Below are 23,883 nucleotides of genomic sequence, written 5' to 3'. Positions count from 1 at the left end.
ACATTCAGATAAATGCATACCCTCTGTGAGAACTTTTATCTTTAGTCAAATGATGTCATTGTGGAAAGAAGTTGGAGTCTTTGATTTCTTTATTCATCTGTTTATTAATTCAGATAATTTGATGAGCAGCTGCTGTGCACCAGTTACCCTATAGTTGCTTCGGTCCAGTGTGGGTTCTTAAAAACGGTGAGGGTGGAGCTGGGTGCTGCAGAGGGCAGGCTGGTGCCTGGATTTGGGGGTTCTCTGAATGAAATCTGCATTTAACATCACCCCCCAGCAGAGGCCACCTTGGTATGACCGGGGTCTTAGTGGCCAGTGTTCGAGGAGGAGCCAGCAGTGTCTCCCCCTCGTGACCGCGGGCCTGGTATGGTTGTTTTCACAGGAGAAGGAAGACTGGGTTTCTGTTACAGCAGTTGAGATGCTGTCTCAAAAAAAAAAATGTACTTTTTCAATAGATATTCAGCTAAGAAGTAGACGTGTGTGAGTAATTTAACTAAGCAGAAACCTCCATTGATTAACTTCTTCTTTCCTTTGTTAAGTTCGCTTCTAAGAAGAAGCGAGGGGACAGTAAGCCGCCCTGCGAGCTGTTTTGCGCGGCCGGGGGTGGCTTCGCGGCTGGCCCTCACGCCTTTTCCGGCTCGGCGCCACGTGGTCTTGGGCTCCGGGGAGGCGGGGTTCTTCAGCCATCCAAGATGGGTTTTTATTTGACTTCGCTAAGGTCAAGGTTGGGCTAATATTCCACAGGGAAGCTTTCAACGGAGAGTTGAAATTAAACAGTGTTTCTTGTCAGTCCTCAGTTAGGAAATTCAATGAACCCTCATTCCCAGCGCTGTCTGGGGAATTGATGTTTTCCTGTGTTGGGGTTAGAGACCCCGAGGCGCAGGGGTTATGACTGTGGAGAATCCGAGAACGGACAGCAGCAGGAACTGCAGATGGCTTGCAGAATCCCCAGTGTGTGACACAGGGGTTGCTCTGTGAGGATTTGGGGCCGAGCCTGAGTCCTCAGGGGACTCCAGCTGGGGATCAGGAGCCATCTGAAGAAGTCAGAAGGTGAGAGTGTGGTCCTCCACTCTGCACCAGGAGAAAAGAAGTCTACACTGCAAACCCTAAATTAGAGTCGTTTCCACACTTTTAATTTGCATGTAAAATTTAACATTTGTATTCCCTCAGATGCCTGTCATTTCCTTTAGCCTCCCCATATGTGGACCAGACTTATTTATAAATAAAAGCGGAGGGCAGTCTAGACTCTTGAGGGGCCAGAAATCTAAATAGCCGAGGGATTCGGTGGGACATTTTCGGTCTTAAGATAAAGTTTTAACTGTCCCAATGGGAGAACTTTCTCAGGAAACAGACTGCAGTCTGGGTAATTCTGGCTGATGCTTCAAGCCATCAGTGGGAACAGTTAGAGTTTGTGTCCTGGCCCAGCGTTGGAAGGCTCTGGTTCCAGCTGTGGCTGGTGCATGGACTGGGCCCTGCTGATGGCCCACTAAAACCACATGCAGGCTTCTGATTGTCATCCAGCCTCTCATATCCTCGCCTGTGGGACTTGGGCCCGGGGAGGGAGCAGGGCCATGGGGACGTGGCCGGCACCCAAGAAACTTGCATTTTTGTTTCTCCTTTTGACCCCAATCACTTTAGCTTTTACACTGATGGCTTTTTGAAAGGTTCTCATAACTTTTAGGTGAGAATATACTTTGCTGATTTTTTTAATTGACCGATTAACTCTCCGGGCACTGAAACAACCACAGTGATAATGGCTGCGGTCGTGCGCGCTGGCTGTGTGCACGGCGCTCTGCTGGACCATCGTCTGCATCAGATTCCCGGTACTCAGAGCACCTTCTGGGTGGGAGTTATCACCACCCCTGCTACCCTCAGAGGCTCAGGTCTGATAACATGCTCGAGGTGGCACCCAGCAAGGGCAGGTGGGATTGAAAGTCTGTCCTTCTAACCTCCAGCCCGTGCGTGACTGCCGGGCTAGGACTGTGGGAGAGACCCTGATCCAGAAGCTCCAGGGTGGTTCTGCGCCGTGGGGCTGGGGCGGGGGTGGGCGGGGAGGAAAGAATGAGAACAGGTGATGCCGTCACTGTGTCGGCTCTCAGTGCACGCTGGTGTCGCCCTCTTCCCCCGGTGCTGTCGGGGAGAAAGCGCTCCAGCCCGTGCCTCCCTGGGCACAAAGGGGTGCTTGTCTGACGCTCACATTAGAACAGGGACAACAGTGCAGCCCTCAACGGATGGTAGTGACGATTAACCGACAACATGTGCACCGAAGAGCCTGGAGCCTAAACAACCCTGATTTCCCGGATGTTCACAACACAGCTTCCGCTTGGCAGTAGGGGCAGGACATTATAATAAATGACTAAATGCGCAGGAAATACAGATGAAATGGGACCTGCTTTTAGAATCATCTAATCATTTCAGAACAAAATGAAGGTGCTTCTGATGATTTTTTTCCACGACTGTCTAGCAATAAGCGTCAACTGAACAGTGGTCCAGTGGTCCCCAGAATGACGAAAAATGCACATGCTGGTTGGGTGTAGCCTGCATCTTATGAAGATGGTAACGGAGAGGACAGTCTGCTGAGGAAGGAATAAAAGAAGCATATTTTAATTCCTCATTTGTAACCTTCATTAGAGAAGGAGAGAGGATTCTAGAATCAGCAAACTAACGAAAAACGATGTTTTCTCCCCCCCCCCCAAAATTAACGTCTTTGTCATGAAGCTGCACCTGCATTATTGAGTAAAACATCGCCCGTGTTGTATGCGGTGTGATTTCCGTGGGAGAAATTATAAGCGGATGACCCCTGATAAATCATACGCCGCGGCTGCAGGCTGCGCACACCGAGATTAATTGTCTTCTGCGGGGGAGGCTGCGCGCTGTGTGATGGAAATCTGCAGCAGCTGGGTTGGGGATGAGTTCTAATATATGTGTTTACTTTTAAACACTCCTGAGCTGCAGGTGGAAAAGCTGATCAGCAGGTGCACAGTATGTGCATTCGTTTTGTGCTGTCTTTTGTTGGGAGGAGGGTGATGAAGGCATCTTTGCTAGTGAACGATCTGCTTTCTCTGTCTGGGTCCCTGAACATTTCTGGGTCTGGTGCCTGGGGCTTTAGAGCCAGTCTTTGAAAGAGAACCGTTCGTGGAGGGTGGAGGGTAGAGGGTAGGTGCGCATCCATTTCGACTTAGTCTTCGCCTGAATGTGCATTTCTAGATTTGTGCCCAGCAGCCGTGATGCTACAGACATCTGGTGATCCTGGCGTGGCAGAATTGCTGGTAGTGGTCAGCGCCCTCTCCGCGGGTGTGCGTAGCGTGCAAGGGCGAGAGTTGAGGGTGACGATGACCGTGTATTGAGACGCTGTGCTGAACGCCTGTGTGCACGTCACATGTGTAACTTACTCATCTTCCCAGTACCTCCATGAAGTATTCGTTATTAACCCCAGTTTACAAGCTGAGGAAACTGAGGTGCACACCATTTACACAGTTTGCCTAAGATCGTTTGACTCGTTAGTAACGGAACCTGGATTCCGTCCCAGGAGAGCTTAACTCGCATTTAGCACGCTGCGCCATCACCCCTCCAAACTTCGCTTGTAGATGCGTTTGTAAGTTGATACAGTGATGGGATCGCCTGTTTTCATTTGCCCTCATGACCCATCCAAACACCCTTGTCTGTCGGCACCAAAGTGATCATAGGGACAAAGTATCTCAGGTCATCCTGTTTCTTTTTCCACCTTATGATCATAATTTTTTCTCCCTCCCGAGTGAGTGGGCAACCTTCGCTTCTCTCATTCTTTTGCATCCATTTTGCAAAGTGAAACGCCCACAGGAGGCGGAGAATCAGGTGCATCTGTGCGACCACGTCACTCATCCACCGGGAGAGCAGACAGAGGCGTCATTTCCTTGGGGGGAAAATTGCATCTTGCAGACCTTACTCATTTCTCACTTCTGTGTCAGAAGTTCCTTTCCTAAAAACAGCAAGTCTCGGGCATACGAAGGTCATTTTTACATGGCCCACTGATTGCTTAGGAAAACAAAATTTAAATGCACTCTCTTAAGAAGGAAAGATACTGTTTCTCCAGGGTAAGGATTTTCAACAAGATTCTGGGGAAATCTTGTCTCTAAACAACCCTGGGCTGATGTGGGCTGTGCAGCGTGGCTTTGTTAATTGGATTGTAGCTGCTTGGATAATTAACAGGGGACAGAATATTTGAACTGCAACCCAACGAGGGTCCTCTCAGGTTTGCACCAGGTGGTGGGTGAGGGCCAAGGCGATGGGGATAATGAAACTTTGGGTTCTGGAAATTCAAGAGAAGCCGTACAATGTCATCTTTCTGTTTTTGTTGAAGAAGGAGGAGGAGGAATCCTCCCTCCTAAGGAAAGCTGACTTGCCAGGCACTCGTGCCCACTGTGACTGCGTCACGTGGATTTGGCTTAAACCCGGCACTCATTTCAGACACAGCCGTGCGGCAAAACGTTCCAGGATCCGACATCTCGGTTCCTGCTGTAGCGCTTCCCTTGTTTCTATAGTTACGCTGAACAAGTCATGGAGGTTTTCAAGGCTCCGTGATCATTTCTGTAAAATGGGGATAATCAGATCTTCCCCGCTAACTTCCCAGAACTGTCGGAAAGATGAAACAAAGCGGTACCCATATCGGAACGTGGAACCCCCAGACTCAGTCCCGGGTGTCAGTCTGTTTACACTTTGGCTGCAGTCGAAATACTGAGTGAGTGTTTTGAGCGTTTCTATTGAGGGCTTCCTCTCGGCAGACAACTATGTTCATCTGGTCATAGAAAATGAGTCTGTCTTTGCACACAAACAGCCTGGTAGGATGTGACAGGTGCTGGCGGGGGTGAGGGGGCTGACACTCTGGGAGGCTCAGGGGATGCAGGAAGGAGGCCATCAGGTGCTTCTGTCCCGCCAAGCTTTGGGGTGTGCACTTCCTTAAAGAAGAGAATGACTTCTATCCCAGTGGAGGGTGGGAGAGCTTCACGGAGGAGACTGAACTTTAACTCAACCTTGGGGGAGAGATGCTATTTAATGTTACTGCGTGTGCACCATATGGTATATAATGTCTGTGTGCTATAATGTGTAATTAATATGATAAGATATAATGTGTATGACATCTGGTCATCATGTGATAAGACTGCATACAACACATGACTGTGCAGGGAGTGGTCCGCCCATGCTACACTTCTGGAAAAACCAAAGCCCAGCGTCCTCACTGGGGGAAACGCCATCTGGTTCTCCCTGGCTCTCCCCCGCCGAGGCAGAGAGGAAGGTTTGATGAAGAGAAGTATCAGAGACACAGCTCTGATGTCTGGAACTCTTCCTGGAGGTGACAGAGAAGTGTCTTGAGAGAGGGCATGGCTCCGAGCATAAGCAAGGCAGCCACTTCAAAGGGATGCTGGGGGGAAAACTCAGGCTTTGGGAGTGTGTTTGGGATGAACTTGGAGTGTGTCTGGGCCAGAGAGTCTTGTTATGTAATTGCTGCAGTGATGAGCCTGAATGAGATCACGCAGGAAAAGAATTTGAAAGAGAAGAAGGGCTGAAAACAGACGGTCAGAGCCAGCAAGGGAAGGGGGGAAGGTCCAGCCAACCCACTCCCGGGCAGGTGAGAGTTTCAGCCGCACGGTGGGCAAGGGGAGTGAGGAGGGGAAAGCTGCCCAGCTTTCACGTAGGCGCCGTGGGCTTCCATCGATGGAGATGCATTTGCACCGATCTTAGTGCAATTTTGATCCCTCCGTTTCATCGAACTTGATTTCTCTCCTTCTGAGCATATCTTCATTGCAAAAAGCTCCCTGACCTCTTGGCTCCTACATACTGATAGAACTCTGCTGGAGAGAGGTGCCCTCGGGCTGCTGAGCAGCTGCGTGGGGCGGACGCAGAGGTTGATGGAACGGGGGTGGGAGGGCCCCTGCTGATGCCGCGGCTGCTGGCCCTCGGAGGGTGTGCTCCCCGCGGGCCCCGGCAGCCGCGGGGCCAGGGAGCCAAGACCAGCGCTGGGTAAGTGGTAGAAGAGAGGGGCTCTTTACTTTGTTTATTGATTGATCTGAGTGGGCAAATAAATATTCATTTTGCCTCCTGTTGACTCTGTTTTACAAAATCAGAGTAGAAAAGAGAGGCTTCTCTAAAGGAGCACACTCCGTGCGGGCCTGCCTGTGAGTCTTCCGGGCGCACGTCCCTGAGAGAATGTCTTCCCATCACCACGTTCCACAGGAAGACGGGGTTGCCTTAATCACCAGTATCTGCAGAAAGCAGGTCTCATCGACTCGCAGGCTGTTGGAACGGGGGAGGGTTTTCCCCGTCGTCTGGCACGTTTGTTCGGTTTAAAGATCGGAAGCAGGCTCAGAGAGGGGCGGGGGCTGCCAGCCCTGCGTCTCCCGGGGAGACACGTGTGCTGAAGGGAGGATGCAGTGCCTCCCGGGGGAAGGAGGGGACGAGATGGAAGCCTCACGTGCCTGAGACACACAGCTCCCAGCACTGCCTGAGAGTCGTCCTTTATGTTCCATAATAATTACCTGCTCACCCCCAAGGACACCGCATAAGCAGCCTGGTAATTACGGCGCCCGGTTAGTATTCACCGCTGAGGAGGCGGATTAAACTGGAACGTTAAAGAAACGCACCACTAACTCCCAACGCTAACCACTTACGGAAACAACCGCCAGCCAACACACGAAACTCAAATCTTTATGAGATTAAAAATGAGTGCTGGGCAATTCACGTCGGCACGTGGTGGGACTTTGTCATGACTGAACTTTGCCAATTTGTTTGATTAAAGTAGCCAGTCGTGTCTGAGGGTCTTCGCGAGGCACTTCGTCCCTAATTGCCCTTGACTGATGACTTGAAATCTAAAGCATACTGTTTTCCCAGAGAAGACACTTCTAAACTGGAAATCTCTGCTTGGTCAGATTCTGGAAACATTAGCCCCCGTGTATTTGTTGTCCGTTACTGCCTAACGGGTTACCCTGAAGCTCAGCAACTTGGAAGGACACACGTGCGCCTCCCACCCATGAGGGTCACGTGTTCAGGCTCATTCATAAGGTTGGCTTCCCTCAGAGGGAATATCCGCCTAGAACAGAAGCCGCAGTCTTATCATTTAATCTTGAAGTTGGTCTACCGTCTTGTGTTGGTCACACAAGCCAGTGTCACAGGTACCCTACGGGGAGCACTGCAGGTGCGAATGCCAGCGGCGGGGGGACTGGGGACATCTTCAAAGCTGCTCGCCACACCCCTTGTCTGACTACATTGCTCTTTTCCTTGGAGCCGTCCGAAGAATCATTGTATCCAATTTAAGTCTTCCATTAGTAAGTATCATGGGTTCTATTTAGAATAAAAATCCAACTCTCAGCCAGATGGACGAGCAGGGAATCACACGCACTACACAAAACACATCTTCAGAGAGACAGATGTACGGGTGCAGTTAATAGTTTTGAAGTAAAAACTTTCTATTTTGTGCATTTTTATTTTTAATAGTATGATGTTTTAGGTAGGAAAGAACCGTGAATTTCACTTGCTGTTGATTCAGCCCTTTTCCTAAACTTGCCATTATTATTCTAGTTAAAAATATTCATTAAACATTGAATATTGTGTGAAATGTATTGCAGAACCAATTCCAAGGTGGTGCCAGTCGCCCCCTTAAAAACAGTAGACTAAATTATAGTATGTATGATTCTAAGGGGAGGAAATTTGAGGATGCCTTCAAGAAGAAAAGGAAACATTTAAAAATAATTACAGTTTGAGGGGAGGGTGTAGCTCAGTGGTAGAGCACATGCTTAGCATGCATGAGGTCCTGGGTTCAATCCCCAGTGCCTCCATTAATAAACAAACAAATAAATAAATAAAAATTTCAAAAATAATGAAAATAAAATAAAATAATTGCAGCTTTGGAAACTAATGTCCAGGGTTGCGCTGCTTAGCTCCGTTCACTGCACGCCAGCATTATGGATGATGAGTCTTTTCCATCTTGAGAAGCTGCAGACACAGCGTCCTTACCCTGTTTTGCCCATCCTGGAGGCAGGGGTCCTGTCTGTTGAATCAGTACTTGTCCTTTAAAATCTGAGATTAAAAAGACAGAATCCAAGGTACCGTCACTGGGAAGGGAACAGACTGGATGGAAGGAAAGAGCCTTCAGGAGAAGCAGGTAAGATTTCCATGTGACCCAAGTGAAAAGGGTAGAAACTTAAAGGCACGTGCGGCTTATTCAGATAACAGCTCTGGTTCTTCTGCTGCAAAGGTCGAGGCGTCGCCCGCGGCTACAAAGTTCCTGAGTTTTCTTTGTCTGAAGCAGTGATGCTGACGGTTACCTCTCAGGGCGTATGGGGTTGAGTCAGATGCCCTCCTGAATGTGCCGTGTGCTGTCCGTGCGCAGAGCAAGAGTGCCCTGAAAGTGGCCTTCCCTGTCCTCACCGTCACAGCAGTGCTGGCTCTGCGTGACTCAGGTCACCTGCCCTGCTTTTCCAGATGAACATGCAAATGTTTTCCCTTTACCTACTGGAGAAATTCTGGAAAGTAAAGTGGAAGTTTTGTTTGGTGGTTGGACTCATCTTCCTGGACGCAGAGGAACTCAGTGGATGAAGGAAGCCGCTGGTGAAGACTGCAACACAGAAGGAAGAAACCTTTGAAATATGATGCATGATGTGAAGATAACTTAGCTACTGGTACCTTGAGTTTTCTAAGAAATGGGTGCAAGTAAATCTTACATTAATAGTGACTAGTGGGAAACCAGGAGGCGGGCTGTGGAGTCTGTGCAACACACACAGACGCCCTCGGAGAAGATGCTTGCTGAATGTCACACGTCGTTAGTCTGGGCGTCCTCACTCTTCTGAGAAAGGAAACCAGAAGCTCTCCAGTCAGCCTTCACATTTACATTTTGAAAAGACAAGTCCACAGTGGAATTTCCACATCGTCCGAAAGGCAGAGAAACATTTTCTTTTATTAAACACACTTCACAGTTTTGTTTGTGGCCAATCTTTTCTTCAATTACTTCAGTTTCACAAGCTCTGAGAACTGGCTCTCAGGACCCTGGTGGGGAAGATGAAGAGTAGATGGACAGTGGAGACACACACAGACACACACAGACATAAACACACATAGGCACAGACACACACACACACACACACACACACACACACACACACACACTCTTTGCCTTGACATTGAACACCAGCTCTTAAACCAGGCAGTCCCACCCATGGGGTCACACGTCAGCAGCAGACCTCCAGGCCAGTGGTTCCCGAAGTGTGGGCTTCAGACCAGCACCATCAGCATCACTTGGGATCTTGTTAGGAAGGTGGCCTCTCAGGTCCCATCCCAGATCTGCTGGGTCAGCATAGGTCATCCCTGAGTCTCTTTGAGCTCCCAGCAGTCAGAGAAAGAGCAAGATGGACTTCAGGATCGAGTGACTATGAGTGAGTATTGGGCAATTCGTGTCGGCATATGGTGAGACTTGATCACGCTGACTGAGTGTCTAGAACAACTGGTACGGCTTCTTCAGGCCTGGGCAGTGTGTCTGTTCCTGGGAGAAAGAAGGGACTGTGCAAACATAATGCATCCATGCACGCCTAGTTAGTGTCACGTGATCACCCACTAACAGCTCAGGTAATTAGGTTTATTTATTATTTTTTTTGATGGAGGGACTGGGGATTGAACCCAGGACCTCGCAGCACGCTAAGCACACGCTCTACCACTGAGCTCTGTCCTGCCCCCGCACTGAGTCTTCCTCTGATATCATATGTCCCACTAACCTTCTCCACGCGCTCACCCAGGCAGGTGGCAGACTCTGTAGAGCAGACACCATTTCAGGCCTCTGATATTTATGGTTTTGCTGCCAACCTTTTCCTCCAACCAGAATTCCTACCCACAGCTAAATTTCCAATATAAGTTAAGATCCTTTGAGATTTCTCCAAGGGTTCCTGTTTCCAAATGGCATATAACTCTTTTCTATGGCATTTCTTTGGTCCCTCACTTGTCATTTTAAAAAAATCACTCTGTGCACATTATATTGTGACTGCCTCAGTCCGACTGAAGAAAGTTCGGAGAGGAAGACTCACATCTGACATTTCTTTGTATCATTCCAGTGTCCAAGCAGGTCCCTACACATCATCATTCACGCTGTTCAGTTAGATGCCCTTTAGGTAAATAGAGCTTTCCCTACCATGGACGTGCCCGGGTGTGCTTAGGGACACTCACTCTTGGTCCCTCTCCACCGTCTGCGTTTCCGTGGCGGTGCTGCTCTCACCAGCGGCCGCAGGTGGGTGGTGGCTCATGGGGGGTGTTTTGGTTTGGTTGTCCTGCGTGGTTGGCTTTCCTTTTGAACCTCAATTTAAAACTTGGGAAACTTCATGTACAAAGTAAAACTCATGGCTTCCTCTGAGATAAAAGGAGACGTAGAGCCTGCATCCGCATTCCCACAGGAGGCGATGTGGGGTCATGCCCCTTGAGGAGGGTGTGGATTCCAGGGCGCCACCGCGCCCAGCACCCCCTCCTGAACTGGGTCCAGTTCACCACCACATGATGTGAAACCTCAAGCGTGTTAGTCGTCCCAGCGCCGTGACTGTCTCAGGTTGGAGACAGTCCTCTGTGAGGAACGCCTGGTTCCAGCTGTTGGCTCTGCCGCTTACCAGCTGTATCTAAGCACTCTTGTACGAGACATTTTCCCTCTGTCTCTCTTTGCCTTCTGTAAACCGGGGATAGTGATGGTACCTAACTCGAAGGTCATGAGGGTTGAGTGAGCTAATGTCTACGCAGAGCTCAGAACGAACCTGGCACACACTCAGTGCTCGGGCAGTGTCTGCTCTCACTGTTCTCAGGGCCAGCAGTCCTAGCAGCATTTACCACTGTTTCTCTTCTAAGCAGAAAAGCAAAAGATGGGCTGAGAAAGTCATGTTCTTTGTCCCACCTTTCAGTAAAAATCGGACAAAGCACATTTCTTTTTAAAAGCAAAGGATTTTCCTGAACAGTTAATGTGAGCTTTAGTGTTTTGGTGTAAAGGAGGCTATAAACCAATTTCACCAATTACCTGCTTGGGCCTTTGTTAGATTAAGGTCCAAAACGCAGGTTGGTTTTGCATTTTCCCAAGTCAAATTCTAGTACTGGGTTTGTGTGGTTTGGAGTTTGAGCTTTTTAATGCAATCTTTTTTATTTGGGGATGATTTTAGGTTTTCAGAAAAGTTGTGAAGATAGTACAGAGAGTTCTTGTATACCCCTCCCCCAACATCCACGTTGTTAACATTACTTCTCCATACACACTAGTCAGCACCAAGGAGCTGAGACTGGTGAATTACTATTAATTAAACTCTAGATTTTACTTGGGTTTCACCAGCTTTCCTACTGATGGACTCTTTCTGTTCCAGGGTCTGGTCCTGAACCACATTGCATTCATTTGGTTGTGATGTCTCCCCAGTGTTCTCTGATTTGTGACAGTTTCTCAGTCTTCCCTTGTTTTTCCTGACCTTGAGTCATTTATTTATACTAGGAATGTTAGAGGCTGAGTTGCGCCTCCCCAGGTTAATAGGTTGGGATCCTAAACTCATATACTCCAGAATGTGACTGTATTTGGAGACAGGGTCCTTACAGAGGACCTTAAGTTAAAATGAGCTCTCTCGGGTTGGTTCCTGTGTCCCTTTGATACGTCCCGTACATCTGGTATTTGAATTTTCCTTACCCTGGCCCTAGAATTGGCCATTTCTCCAAAGAATGCAGATCCCTTTTATTTGAAAATGGCATTTAGAAACCAAGGTCTATGGTACCAGGTTTTGGTTCTTGACCCGTGGCACCAGCTGGTTCTGTAACGGTATCGTCTAACAGCCTTACTCCTGCCTGTCAAACCGTTTCTCCCTGTTGGAAGCCTGTCGCTGTCCATGGTACTGATGGTGAAAGGCTTTTCTTATGCTGGGAAGAGAGAAAAATATATGAGAGTATCACATTTCAACACACAGTTACAGTCATTCTCTGCTCACATTTGTGATGCTAATAAAGGGAGAAAGCTATATCACTTGACTGAAGTAAATTCAGAATTTTAGAATTTAATGAGAATACCTGTCTCTTTGTGAATTCATCCCTTGAAGAAGACAAGAGAGCCTCTTTAAAGAGAAAACATGATAAGACACTGTCCAAAATGGTATGTGTGAACAAAGATCACACAGTTTTAGATTTGCCTAACACCATGTCTTAGTGATGACAGTTCAAGTGGACACGTGCTTAAGCTGTGGCTGGAAGGGTTCAGTTTAGATGTGTGCATTTCCTGACAGGTAAGATTAGTGGATTTTGGAGAAAGCAGTAAGGAGGTTTACAGAATTTTCTTCTAAGTCTGCTAATAAACAGGTGCAGACTGCCTTCAATGTCTACTTGGTTTAAAATGTTTCAGATTCAATATTTCATTGGATATAAATGATCCCCCCTGCCAACCATGATTGAAGCATACGAAACCCTGAGGTTCTTCCTGTTCTGTGCACGTGTGTTGGAGGGTAAACAGACTTGTGACATACTATACTTTTTTTTCTTACATCTTCCTAATATGTTGATCTCCGGAGATAGAGGTTAAGAGGCAGTGCTGGTTATAATTAAATAACCAAACATTACTTTTCACTTAAGGGTCTTTAATCAATGCATGTTAAGTGCAAATATATTCTGCATTATTACTGCAGTGGATTTTTTATTTTACTGCTAATAAGCATTAAAGTCCCAGAGTGTGAGATATTTTGTCTCTTTCCTTTTAAAAATTTACATTTGGTGTTTTCTCTTAGAGCCTGATTTTTAAAAGCATTTAAAAACATTGTTTAACACATGGGAAAACACACTGCCACAATTCTTTCTTTATATGAAGAAATAAGTGCACATTTGGTTCCCTGAGAAAATAAGAACTTTTAGAGTTAACTGTTAGGAATTAAAACATGTGTCTACAAGATTTGCCTGAAGTAGTTTGGACCTGAGGCTGTCTTCTGCCTCAGCCCTGTGAAAGATTCCCACCAAATCAGATACTTCTAGGACTAGGAGTAGGTCCTTGAACGGTCAGAGAAGACACCCCTCTCTACCTTTGGTGGAAACCAGCCCTGGATAACCTTTATAAAGAGGACACTCGCTGATATTCAGCAGAAATGTCACAGAGACAGACTGCAATGCCATCCTGAAAGTCCCTGTTTTTAAAGACAGTCACACTGGGAGTTAGGGCTTCAACATGAATTTTGGGGGACACAATTCAGCCATATTCATGGATTTTGAGTCATTTGAGTAAAAGCTTTATCTGTCAATTTCCAGCAGCTCCAGAGAAAGAGGAGCAACATTTTTTTTTAACCTAAGAAATCTTCTGAAAGCTCTGCATTTCTGTGCTCCACTTTCTCAGCGCTGCCTAGTCGGAATGGCTTCATCTCTCCACCTCGTGGCTTTACCTAGCTCTTCCCTAGCTCCTGCGCTGCCCGGGGTACTGGTCTGAGCAGGTGCTGCCTCCCACGTGCTCTCAGGTGTAGCTGCTCAGTGTTCCTGCTCTGCTTTCTGCCCTGAAACCCTACAGAACTTGATCCCGAACTTGGCCTCACGGATTCCCCCTCATTATAAACACTGTCTGAGTAACCAGGTTGGAACATTCGGAGTGGGTGTAAGAAGCATTGGTATCACCTGGGAGCTTGTTTGAGCTACAGGCTCTCCAGCCCCACCCAGATCTCCTGAATATTGATATTCCTCATGAATATTAGAGTTTGAGAAGTAGTGCTCTAGGTGTAGGTCAGAAGCAGCCGCCACCCCATCCTCCAGCCACCGAGCCGTCACCCAGTCCCCCTTGGGTCTCTACGTGTTTAAGTAAACCTAGTCATACCAGCTTCTCCTCAGGGGACTCACTTTCCTAAACAATGTGTCGGTGCCTACTAGCTTTTTACTCAGTTATTCAGAGATCACAGATCCGTTTCTGTGGAGCCTGTTACGTATTGTAGGACTCTTTTTGATAGGAAGGTGATCATGAGATGGAAGACAGATACATATATATATATACATATATATACCATTTTGATTTTCTAGAGAAAAAAATAGGGGATATTATTTGAATCCATTTACCCAAAGCCAATTGTAAGTATTTTTAGTTCTACACGTTTGTTTTGTATTATATACACAAAAGGCTTTCTAAATAAGGGATTCAAATAGTAATCCCTTTTCTATTTAAATTTTTTCGTTGTTTATCATTGGACTTTAGATGTATGAGTAAGGTTAAGTGAGTCAAATGCTTTCCTTGCAACTGCTTGAAAAATTCAATAACCAATTATTTTAAATAATTGAAAATTAAGTGAAAATCAACATGAGTATAAAGCAAGATTTCTTTTTTCACCACTAGTAATGCTTGCTAGTGAGCCAAATAAAAATCACCTGCTTTCTCATGAAAAGTAATGACCTGACAATCACAAAGTGCTTTGCAGAAAGTGTCCTTTCAGCATGACTATAGTATAGAGTTTTTTAAAAAAGAGGCCAATGAGAATAAATGAAACACACAATTGTAAATTGCCTAGGTTTTTAAGCCATTGTGTCCGTTATTTTCATTGAGAGGAAAAGGTTCTGATATTTCTGCTTGACATCTTCAAACTCTGTAGTGTTATAGCATCTCACAACTTGCTAAAGAACCACTTTAAAGCTTTGCCCTTTGATTTTCCATCATTAATAGTGGCTTCCATTTTTTTAAGTGGATAATTCAGGCTAATACGAACTTAGCTTAGGAATGTTACTACTCAGACTGATAAAACTCAGGTATACCTGAAAAAAATAGAAGTAAGAGCTTTTCTATCAGAAAGAAATTATTTTCAACCTATGAGTTTCCTCTGCCATGTTGGTTATGCGGTATAACTTAATTAAAAATAAAAAGGAAATGTTTCCTTGTAAGGTATGTAATTTGGATCAGTCTTCTCAAAGCCCTCCCTGAATTAATCACCGTTATAAACCCTTTAATGGTTCTCAGTTTCCTGTGAGGTGAAACAGAAATTTCCTGTCTTGATTTTCAAGGCACCTTCAGCTGAATTTCGTTTCCCCTACATTTCTTTCCACCATTTTTCTCTGCAAATACTCTGTTCCTACATAACCTCCGTGGTCTATACCAAGCCCTACTGTGTCGTTCCTCGGAGCCTGCTTTAGTTAGTTATCTGTTGCTGTAGGACAGATCACCCCTAAACTCAGTGGCTTAAGACAGTATTAGTCCTGGGGGGACGAGGTGTAGCCTAGGGGTGAAGTGTGTGCCTAGCATGCACGAGGTCCTGGGTTCAGTCCCCAGACCTCCATTTAAATAAATACATACATACATACATACCTAATTACCCCCCAAAATAACAATAACAATAACAATAATAATAATAAAACATTAGTCCTTTATTATCTCTCGTATTTTCTGTGGGTCCAAAAATGGGGAATAGCTTGGCTACTTGGTCTGACTTGACCTCTCTCTCTCTGAGGTTGCAGGCAGATGTTGGCTGGGGCTGCAGTCACATCTGAGGGCTGGGCTGGGGCTGGAGGCTGTACCCTCAGCTCCTTTACGTGACTGGCAAATGAGTACTGGCTGTTGGCTGCTTGGGGGTCCTTCCGCTCAAGTTATGATGCATCCAAATCACTGGAAGCTTATCTAAGTGACCTGTTATATGGGTGTCTTCAGAATGGAGGCCAAGGGTGTGATGGAGCAAGGCCACCGTTTCCAGACTCTTGGACTTAAGGATGATCTCAGAGAGCCCCTCCCCCCCAGTCATCTTCCAGACTGGCTCAGTGACACCTGAAATTCCTGAAGTAGAATTTTTTTCTGCCTTTGTGGTTCTTTTCCTTTTCCAATTTTTGTCTGCTTATCACTCACCTGGAGATCTTAAAATGTAGATTCTGTTTCCGTAGATCTGGGGTGAAGGCCCCAGATACTGCTTGTCCAGACCGAGACGTGGAGGCATTAGAGTGACTAAACCTCTCGGAAGATAACACCTGACCCATTGCTGATTGAAAATCGTATCTGCAGCACAGGCCGTTCCCACAGGCTGCTCCCAGGGAACTGCCCCAGGCATCTTGAGTTTGAGGTGCTTCCACCTGAACTGATGATTTCCTTCTCTGGTTGGTTCCCCTGCACAAAAAAAAAAAAAAAAGAAGAAGGGAAAGGTGGGTTCCCCCTTCTTTGCTCCCTGTCCTGGGCAGCGGCCCCTCCCACGTGAGAGATTGCACCGTTCCACTCACTTCCTCTCCTGCCCGTGCCCGCGGCCCTGTGACGACAGCTGTTGGGCGTCCCCCCCCCCCCGCGCCTCCTCCCGTCTTCAGGTCCACTCCGGGCACCCTCCTCACCTCTTGCCTAAGCTCTTTAAACCAGAGCAAAAGCCATCTGTTTGGTTTTCTCCTTCACGCTTCACCCTCCGCCTAGGGTGTTACTAATGCGTCCGTGGAACAGTATCACTTAGGCGCCTTCAGCGGTCCCCGCGGCCCAGAGCCGGGCTCACGAGGTCGGTGTGATGACCGGTGACCGCCGCCGTCCCAGTCTGTGCTCCCGCTACGCCAGGACACATGCTCTCCAGTAAACGGCGTACTTTCCAGCCAGTAACGATCCTCCCCTGCAGCGTGGCGTGGCGGAGCCTGCAGAAACCTGCTCACCTTCCAGGCTCGGGTCAAGTTCCCGCTTTCTGCAGGACGCCTTCCCCAAGCCCGCCACCCGTGGAGGTGCAGGTGCAGGTCAGAAGAGCCCGCCCCGCCTCGCCTGCCCTGACGTCCTGCTTTTGTAGCGTCTTCTGCTTCTGTTAGTGTCGTTCTTTTGGTTCTTCTTACTGCGTCGTGAGTTTCAGATGACAAAGGCTGGGGTTTATTCATCTTTTTGTCTCTTAAATCAGCCGGCACAGAAGCCTGTTTACAATAGGTGTTTAATGGATGTTTAGTCCGTTGATCAATTCAATGAATGTTTCTTGGACTCTTCTGAAAGGAGATTTTGTGGAAGGAGAGAGGAGAAGATGAAAGGACACTACGTACCGAGAGAATGAGTGGCTGGAGAGAGGGAGGGAGGGAGGCATGATGTCAAACGTGCCTGAAGCCCAGCCTCATCCCGGAGCGCTGAGGGCGTTAGGGAATGACCCCGCCGCGCCGCTCCCTGCTCCTTCCTTCTCGTGCTCTGCCACCAGCTTATTTCTCTTCTGCCTCTCTTGGGAAACTGTATAGTCAGTGTTATTTTATATTCAATTTTTGTTGTTTTTTGGGAGGGAGTTATTCGGTTTATTTATTTATTTATTTATTTTTATTTAAGGGAGGTACTGGGGATTGAACCCACGACGTCGGGTGTGCTAAGCATGCGCTCTACCACTGAGCTGTCCCCTCCCTCCTATTTTTCTGTGATTTTTGATCACCTTTATACCTGAGAGACGACTCCCGTAGGAACGTGAGGTTGAGAATCTGCGAGACAAGCAGCTGGGCCATCAGTGTATTAGCAAGCAAGCCCTAGAAACGTGAGGGGCTAATGTTTGCGGCCAGGGGTGTGCAGACGCCTCCAGCCAGGAAGGTGAGTCGTGGCGGAACCTGTGGGTCTCCCGCCCCGGGGTCTGCCGTGTCCGAGCGTCAGCTGGGTTTCACGCTCCCTGTGGATTCATGGACACAGTGTCAGGGACCGCAGGCTACCACCAGCATGTCATCTGTAGCGCGGCTGCAACAGTGGCGGCTAGAATGGAATGTAAGAACTAGAGTTGCAAAGAATAATAGCCTTCAGGAAAATATGGCTCTGTCCACAGACTTTCATCACGATTGTTTCAAAGAAAAACAGTTGAGATGCAATACTGTGTCCTTGCATGGACGCTGGGCTTGTGGACATCCACAGACGGGAAGGTGAGATGCCGGCTCACCGTGTGTGAGAATGGCCACGTGCTGGGAGTAAACAAAGAGCCCAGGCTTGTGTTTCCGACACAGTGCGTGTCCTCTGCTTACAGACATGTTATCCCGCCAGGAGTTACACTCAGGCTTGAGTCACGTTAAAAAATGCGTGTGGCTCCTAGGTTAGTTCTGATGTGTTTGCATTACTTTCCACACCTCTCTTGGCTTCTTGGTAGCCAGGTGGCCTTGAGGGAGACCAAGTCCTGGAGAAGACGTTCTCCCTGCTCTCGGAGCTGTGTGAAGGGTCTCAGGTGGGGGGGGGGGTGCTGCTGCTGGGCGCCCCTCCCACAGCCCTGGCTCCGCTCTGGGCTCATCTGCCTTTTCTCTTCTTCTCTTGGAAGTGGTAGAACCAGAGCTAAGAGGAAGCTATGGTCTGGAAAATGGGCACATGTTGCCCTGGTATTGAGGGAAGAGGCGAAAACCAGGATCTGAAGAATGATCTTACTGGTGACTTAGTGTGTGACGTCCGGCACCTTACTTAGCGACTCTCATCCTCAGTTCCCACAGTGAAGTGGGCATAACAGTGTCTCGTTTCCAGCCTGGCTGTAAGAATTGCAGGCGCTCCATTTAAATCTGTACCCTCTTCCGGAACCTGTGTCAAAGATAAACAGAAGCAGACACTAGATGAAGAGGTAAGGGCAGGTTTGAATCAGCAATAGCTGTTGCAGCAGGAAGAGGGACCAGTGCGAGCCGGTCTCAGCTCCGATGTGTGCAGGTGTGACTGGGCGTTTCAGAGGGAGGGGGAGCGGGGAGGAGGAGCCGGGACGATGTGGGGGGCGAGGCCTTAGAAGACTCAGGAAGTGAGAAATTACAAGGGGAGGGGGTCAGCGCCAATGCCTTGAGGCCAGCTGTGTCTGCAGCTGGAGACCGTAGCAGTTGGGCACTGGGAGACGGGGGCTGGGCACAAACAGTACATTCTTTGTGGCGGCCTCGAATTTCCTTAGCGGACACCTGGGGGGGCGGGGCCAGGGCCAGCCTAAAGATGCAGCCGTGAGCTGTCAGAAGCTCTGGTTGGGTGGGTCCCAGGGCTGACACACTGAGGATGAGGATTACTGGGGGAGGGGCTCAGAGCCCGGTGGGGGATGGGTGGGGAGCGGTCCTTGTCACAGGTGCTGCTAGCCTGGGAAAGCACTTGGCCATCTCTGAGCTCCTGAGTAGGGAGTGTGGAAAAACAAACACAACAAAACTGTGTTGTCAGTGGACGATTTTATTGGCAAAATGCATCTCAGTGATGATTGATGAAATGGAAAGTTGCGAGCTGCCTCCGTTAGTCACTCTTGCAAGTTAGTTGCATTTCACACCACAGCAAGGCTTCTGATTACATTGTATAACGCCAGGAATGGAGAGAACTATTGAGTGTGAGTTTATTTGCTCTTCAGGCAGCAAATTAGGCAGGTTATTCAGAGGTGCTGATGAAAGCTGCCAAACTTCACACACATACCTTCACTGATAGAAAAAAAAAAAAGCTGTGTTTTGACAGAGCGAAGAAATGTAGAGAGTGATCTCCCCCGGCTGCCGGAGACTCTTCACGGACTTGGTTCTGTGGTCTTTTGTTTTCAGTTTTCTTTTTATGGAGAGAAGACAGGGCCACACTTCCCAGCGATGTGGACACGTGTATGAGTATCTTCAGACTTCTCTCGACCAGCCTGTAAAGATGCTGATGTCCTCCACCGTGACCTCCCGTCATTGCACTCCCGTGGGGAGACATTGCACTCCCGTGGGGAGACATTGCACTCCCAGGGGCCTAGAGAGCCCTCCACCCTAGAGCTGGGGGTTTATCTCGGCTCATGCACGCAGGTGCCGTCCCCAGGGCAGACCTGTGGTCCATTCAAAGAGGAAATTGTCCAAAGAAAACAAGGCACGATGCATCAGCTTCCTATTGCTCCTCTGACAAGTTACCACAAATTTAGTGGCTTAAAATAACGCAGATTTATGATCTTACACCCTGAAGCTCAGAAGTCTGGAGTGGGTTTCGTTTGGCTCAAATCGTGGCGTGGGCAGGGAGGGCAGGGTTCCCTCCAGAGGCTCCAGGGAGCATCCATTTCCTTGCCTTCTTCAGCTTTGAGAGGCCACATTCCTCGGCTCCTGGCCCCTTCCGCTCCCCCAGCAACGGCCAATGGGGAGGCTTTCTAACATCACATCACTCGACACCAGCTCTTCCCCCGCCCTCTTCCGCACTGAAGGACCCCTGTGATCACACTGGGCCCCCATGAATAATCCAGGATAATCGCACAGTTTCAGGTCAGTTGACTGGGAACATTAATTCCGTCTGCTGCCCTAACTCCCTTTGGTTGTATAACCTATTCACAGGTCCTGGGCATAAGAGGTAGACGTCTTTGGGAAGCCAGCATTCTGCCTCCTAAAGGGGAAAACGTCGATTACAGTGAAGTACGTTTCAGCCAGTGCAGTTCCGCGCTGGCCGAGGGAGGCACGCATCTCCCACGGTGCCCTGCTCTGCCATCGCGATACGTGATAGTGAGTGCTTCTCAGCGACCACAGAACTGGATGAGGGGTCAGGATGGATTCCAGGTCCATCAGGTGCCACTTGACAGCTGTGCGCCCTCAGGGAAATCTGGCTCTTCAGCAGACATGTCGGCCCTTGGTCTTCTCGCCTGGGAAATGAAGGGTCTGCGTTAGGCTCTCCGTAATCTCCTCCAGAGCCCCCCAGGTGTGGAGGAACCCTCCTGGTCTGAGGTGAAGGTCGTGAGCACTCGTTTGCTTTCAAGTGGTTATTGTGTTCTTGATGTATTTTTATCTCAGATGCTCATAAAGTTTTCTGCACATTTAAAGATAATGATTTCCTCGTGGTGCAGTTAAGGTAGATGAATCCAGCTTAACGTGTCGGATGGACAGTTTATTCCTTCCTTAGGAAGATGAACGGACTAATTCAGTGGTTTTATACATCGTTCCAGCCCTTCCCTTCTCGGTGACCAAGTTCCCTTTCTTGGTCCGTCTGGAAACCAGTCACTGAGTTTTCTCAGCGTTGACACATGGTCTTACCAGAGGGTCAGGCGTGGGCTTTAAAGGATTGCAGTGAGGATTGCAATCTGGGTGCCTTCCAGAAATAGACTGAAAACAGTTCTTATTTTTCATGTTGTAAACCCCTTGGAGACAACACTGAAGAGAAACTCGTCAGTGGATTTGAACTGGTAAAAATAGCTGGGAGGGTCAAGACGTAACCATTTCAGGCTTCGTGTCTTCTGTGTGTGGGCAGGTGGTGTGGCCCTGACTTACGTCCCTTGTGAGGCTCGGCCACGCACCTGGCGACACTGCCCCGGTCTGGATCGGACAAGAGATGGGTTGAAGAAACGTTAGCTTTGTCCCGAGGTGGTCTTCCTAGCCACCTGCGGGAGCGTGGTGGCCTCGGCGTGGCTGGGACCTCTTTCTCCCCTTTATTTCCAGGTTTGCTTGGAAACAGTGGTGTGTATTTGTAGGCACTGATCGACCATAAGTTTGGATGTTACAGAGCTGAGACACCAGATGAGATGTTACTACAAACAAATTCAGATGTTGTTTTAGAATTAGATTCAACCTCCTTGTCACGGAAGAACATGGAGGGCTGGATTCTCAGGAGAGATTGGGTTTTTCAAGTCATTGTTCTAAGATGGTCATGAGCATTGTCTTGTTACTTCAGCTCTTCGCCCAGAATCAAGTTCACCGGGAGAAGACTATTCAAGCCAGAGTCTTGGCCAATAAAACCTATGTAAGAATTGCACATACTGTGTGTTTATTGTAGTATTGAGCAGGAGATGGAAAATTGGCCAGTTGTAGGACTACTGGCGTCTACATTCAAAAGAAAATGTTACAGCACAAACTTAGTTATGTGTTTGATGGAGAGCCTATTCAATGCACATGATTTTGTGGGAATTGGGTGAGTTATGGCGATGACATGATGTGGCCTCGGAGGAGTTCACAGTTCTGTGGTGGAGACAGACGTGTACAAAACCCTGTGAGTCTGAGTCCACGTTGGCCATGGTGCTTTTGATGGGTGCATACCTCAGCCCTTTGGAAGATGATGACAAGGACGTATGGTTGGAAGGTTTCGGCAAGGTAGGGTCCCTAGACAGCCTTCACTCTCCTGGTCGAGAGGCACACAGAGGAAGCGTGTCATAGGATTAAGGACTTGCTGCTCTGGCTTCTTGGTCACTGAGAGGAGAGGTGTTGGAATGACCTGTAAAACCACTGACAGATGATGACTTTGGAAAGACATCAGCCAAGTGGGTTATTTGATATTTTTTGGAAAAATAGAGCCATAAATACTCCAAAAATGTTTGTACAACTAGATCATTGAACACAAAATTCCAAGAGAATCATTTGTTTCCTATACAAGGAGCTGAATATGTTTGTGAAGAGTAACAGGTGGGATTTTCTAACCCAAAAAACGTCACTTCCTCTGGGAGTGCTGTTTATTCATGGTTCAACAGGAGGTGGTTTATTTTCACCAGAAATTATTCTGGTAAAGGTCTCTATGCACATAAAAATAGCAACCAATATCATGACTATTTTAATGGTGAAAGCAGTTTTATTTTATAATCCCATTTTCATCACTTTTTTTCTCTCCCCACCTCCCCTAAGTGGATTGTGTAGAGATAGACGTTATTGCCTTTGCTATTAATGTCCTAAAATTAGGGGTAAGTGCATTCTTGTCTTGTTTTGTATTCATGAAGTCGTTTTGAAAAAATTTGAGATTAAGTGAAAATCACATGGTTTTGACTGTAGTTTTGGGGAGATCTCTTGGTTTGTGTGTAGTTGACATTCATGTATGTATTCATGTATGTATCCTCTGTATTCTTTATTGCTCACCAGTCCAGTGATTGGAAAACTAAGCTTGGTGGAAACACGCTGACATGTTAACAAGACGTTGCATGTTAATCTTAGTGGAAGTGTTGTAAACGTCTAAGTATTTTTGGTTGGGACTTAGACATTGTCTTCCACCAGTGACAGAAGAGACACAAAGTCTGCTCTTCCTCTTTATCTCACATTAACGTCAGGGCTGGATTTACCTCTTGTGTCTTCTGGGGGGTTCTGCGTGTATATGTCTTGTGTCTTCAATTGCCTAAGCTGCTCCAGGAAGGAAGCCACCTGTCTGTTGCTTCTGTAGCCACTGCAGGACGTTACACAGCAACCTGCAGGCCTCCAGGCGTTCATTCAGCATTGAATAAATGGGACACCCAGGGGCAGCTCATTCTTTCAGTTCAAATATTAGTTTCCGGTACAACACAGGCAATATCATTCCACATTATGCACCACGCAAAGTTCTCACGATCATATTGACTCTGTTCCCTAAGCTGTTCATTGCGTCCTTGTGACTTACTAATTTTATAACTGGAAGTCTGTGCCTCTTAATCCACTTCACCTGTTTGCCCATCCCCTCACCCCCTGCCCCTCCAGCAACCACTCGTTTGTGTCCTATATCCGTGAGTCTGTTTCTGCTTACTTGTTCGTTTTGAAGTTAACTCCTAAAAAGTTGATTTTGTTGCCTTGCCCAAGGTCAAACCAGGAGAATATTTGTTTATAAAACAAGCCATTGGCGTGAGTGGTATGGAAGCTGTAGATCAGTAGCCGTGCCTTTTAATCCAAATCATCAGCATTTTGTAGTTTATATTAATACTGCAGCCAAGTGGCTTCATTTCAAAGAAATGTGTAGCTCGATAAATGTATAGCTCTGTGTTTCACAGTTTGAATAAGATGAGAGTGATGTGGTAGATGGAAGAGGTGGCTGAGAGTTTGGCATAACCTCGGTAGAGCGGTTTTGGTTGAAAATCGAGAGTTATGGGTTCTTCAGAGATTTTGTAAAAAACTTCAGTATTGCGAAGAAACTTTGAAAAGCTGAAAACCAGCTGCCACTAGTGGAGAAAGAAAAATTGGCCTAAGGTTTTATTTTTTCTGAATGTTTGCTTTTTAGCACAGCACTCCTAAAACAAACAAGACATTTCACTAATGTGGAGTATTCAGAGGACAAATGCATTTTAAAGCTGGAAAGAATTCTCCTGGGTGTCCAGCCTGTGTGCCTGGATGATGTAGTCAAATCACGTCTAATTTCGAATCTGA

At 47.5% G+C, this 23,883-nt stretch overlaps 1 protein-coding gene and 1 long non-coding RNA gene across 6 annotated transcripts in view; one reads left to right on the top strand and one right to left on the bottom strand.

Annotated features, from left to right (window-relative positions):
- DPP6 (dipeptidyl peptidase like 6) overlaps positions 1-23,883 on the top strand; it is an 846,041-nt gene that overhangs the window by 503,571 nt on the left and 318,587 nt on the right. The gene's annotated exons all lie outside the window — the stretch shown is intronic.
- LOC116664769 lies at positions 4,924-22,105 on the bottom strand. Its single transcript, XR_004321188.1, has 3 exons — positions 22,030-22,105; positions 5,710-5,713; positions 4,924-4,934 (listed from the first exon to the last, which is right to left on the bottom strand). It is a non-coding gene; the product is annotated as an uncharacterized LOC116664769 (long non-coding RNA).

This window comes from Camelus ferus, chromosome 7, assembly GCF_009834535.1.
Source record: "Camelus ferus isolate YT-003-E chromosome 7, BCGSAC_Cfer_1.0, whole genome shotgun sequence".
NCBI classification, from domain to species: Eukaryota; Metazoa; Chordata; class Mammalia; order Artiodactyla; family Camelidae; genus Camelus; species Camelus ferus.
This window is presented reverse-complemented; position numbering and strand designations above follow the sequence as displayed.